The 3,106-nt window shown below is 29.5% G+C and overlaps 1 long non-coding RNA gene across 1 annotated transcript; it reads left to right on the top strand.

Annotated features, from left to right (window-relative positions):
* Positions 1–421: 421 nt before the first annotated feature.
* On the top strand, positions 422–1,481 carry LOC141528256 (uncharacterized). The gene is made up of 2 exons (XR_012479341.1): positions 422–1,098; positions 1,168–1,481. It is a non-coding gene; the product is annotated as an uncharacterized LOC141528256 (long non-coding RNA).
* Positions 1,482–3,106: the final 1,625 nt, after the last annotated feature.

Raw genomic sequence — 3,106 nt, 5'->3', positions numbered from 1 at the left:
CTCCTAAATGTATCCAGCAGGTGTCACTATGTGCCAGAAAGGCGCGAATTTGAATTCATTTTAAATATTATATTAAAATTAATTCAAATTTATTGTACTCATACATAATCCTAATACATGCCCGGCTGTAAGCTGTAATGCTTTTAGATGCACCTGGCATGTCTGAAAAATTAAGCTGTTATTTTGAATTTAAATTCATTGATTATTTCTTTACATGTATTTGTAAAATAATTAACACAACTTTATTTTAGAAAACTTTTTATTATTTGATTTTTTTTAATACTTGTATATTTCTGTCTTTATCATAATTATTGTTATAGAGATATTATTATTATTATTATTATTATTATTATTATTATTGTTATAGTTATGAAGATTATTATTTAATTAATCTAACATCCGGCCCTCAGTCGAAGGAATTCTAAGTAAACACATAGCGACGACTAATATAAATTATAGTAGTTATAATTTCAAAAAACGTGGGAAATTTTAAAGTTAAAAATTCATATGAAATTTTATTATTATCATTGCAATAATAATAATAGCAATTATAATTCTTCCTGTTTAGAAAAGGATGCTAAATTATTAGTTATTAAGAAAATTATTCATTTTTATTCCAAATAGCGCGCGAAAATTCAATTTTCAAAATTTCAATCAAAATTTTATTATTATATTTATAACATCTTATTCCTTGAAGGGGAAGGATGCTATACTAAAATAATAATTATTATTTGTTAATACCGATGTACATACACTATTTGTATGACTTGTATCGTTATAAGTCGACTAAAATTACGTACAGTAAGTCATTTAAGTGTTTCCAGGTACAAATCAAAATTTACTATCAATTTTAAATCACATTATTTTGTTTCGTTTGCTGATAAGACTATTGATTTCTCGAGTGTTAATTTGAATAATAATATGATTAAGACAATGAATTGTGAAAAATTGCCGTAGTTAACAAACGATGGAAATTATCATGCGCAACAATTACTGGCTACCATTAATGATATCGAGTATAGGTTATATATACCAAGCACAAAAAGCTTGCAAAATATTGTACGGTGACTTATTACATGGTGAATAATATAATGATCAGTAAGTAATTTTTTTATCGACTTCTGTTTTTTTCCCTTTGATGTAATTATTATTATTCTCTCTTTACAGTGAAGTACAACGAGAATAAGAGCGTAAAAGATGTGATTATAACAAAAAATGCGAGATATTATGTATGTAACAACTATTTGTTAGTAAATTATGAATAGAACCCTCTACTAAGCCTGCCTATGTATATGGTTGATAAATCCATTTTTTTCAGTCTCTACAAGGGACAAATTTTAAATACTCTGTGAGAATGTAAAAAACGAAAGAACAAATGCAACGTTTTTTATGAAATATGTAATTTCTGTATTTCTAAATGGCGGAAATTGTAATTAAAAAAAAATTTCAATGTAAATATAATTTCTAAAAAAAATCTTAAATTTACTTTGATGATTTTTTTAACTATCCGTTAAGAAAATCGAAGATTTTCAAAAATCGTGAAGTCATTGGTTTTACCTCGTGTTTCGAAAATCGAGTGCTCATCACGTCAAAAGAAGAAATTTTTACAAAAAGATGTAAAATCCGAACAAAAACAGTTCCACTGTAAAAAATTACGCCAAGTACACGTTCACAACCCTTGATTTACAAAAATGCCAAGGAGAAATTATCATTTTACAAAAAGATGTAAAATCAAAAAAAAAAACAGACCAAGTAGCCGTTATGATCTTTCATAATTGAAAAAATTTTGTGATAAATTTAACGAATAAAAACAATTTTTTAGACGTACTTGGCGTGCGTCATTGAGTACCCAAAATTTTTTCATTTCTGATAACTGAGCCAGAGAACTGATATGAAAAGCGATTTTACGGACAATTCTTTCAGCCCTTCCTCACCAAGTCATTAACCCCACTGATGATCATTTTGATGCAACCATATGAATCGATAACAATTGAAGTTCATGCTTGTTTTCATTATTTCACGGATAAGATTGATATTTGTACAACTAAATAGCTTCCAAACATTTCATTCAGATCGAGAAAAAATGAATCAGTTTATTAATTGAATGAACTGTTAATTAAATTGACTTCATTAGAAAATATAGCATTAATAAATGTTCAAGAAACATCGGAGCCCTATTTTAAAGTAAGATTTATTTCTACTATAAATTAAAAAAAAAAACAGGATTTTATCACGAAATTTGATCATTAATTTACTAAGCAATTTTTATAATTAATTCAGTAATCATTTTTCTTGCCACCAGTATATTTTTAACTTCTCGCTAAGACAATTGAAAATTTTTTGAAGGTCACAGAAAACTTACATGAGTATCCCCACGAGGGTGTCACTGTGTGTGTGTGTGTGTGTGTGTGTGTGTGTGTGTGTGTGTGTGTGTGTGTGTGTGTGTGTGTGTGTGTGTGTGTGTGTGTGTGTGTGTGTGTGTGTGTGTGTGTGTGTGTGTGTGTGTGTGTGTGTGTGTGTGTGTGTGTGTGTGTGTGTGTGTGTGTGTGTGTGTGTGTGTGTGTGTGTGTGTGTGTGTGTGTGTGTGTGTGTGTGAACCTCCCATAACTTATGAACGACTTTACCGATTTCATCGTGGTTGGCCCATTTGAAAAAACATCAACGAACTTGGATTTTGAATACAATTTTGACCGATTCCGATAGATGGATTTCAAGATATCTCAAAAAAACCGTGAAAAAATTTCAGAAAAATTTTTGTTTTCAAGTGTCTTTTTTGGAGTAACTTTTATACGGCTCAGTCGATTATCTCCAAAAACTAATCAGCTCTTGATCTTGAAAAATCACGTCAATTGCCGCTTGACCAGTCAAAATCGGTTAATTCGTTCAAAAGATATCGTGAACGAAAGAAAACCGAAAAAAGTGTTTTTTTCGGAAGTACTCCTAAATTTTAACGTTTGATCAATGCGAACTTAAAAATTCTTTACGGGGCTTAAAAAACGGCGTTGAATGCTGCCAGCCACTTGAAAATCAGTTCATTCATTGGAAAGTTATTAAAAGTTGTACATTAAAAACGATGTTTAATCAAACTTCTATCAGACATACAGCA

Source organism: Cotesia typhae, unplaced genomic scaffold, assembly GCF_013202065.1.
Source record: "Cotesia typhae breed Kobodo isofemale line unplaced genomic scaffold, CoteBio_Ctyphae contig_43, whole genome shotgun sequence".
Lineage (NCBI taxonomy): Eukaryota > Metazoa > Arthropoda > Insecta > Hymenoptera > Braconidae > Cotesia > Cotesia typhae.
This window is presented reverse-complemented; position numbering and strand designations above follow the sequence as displayed.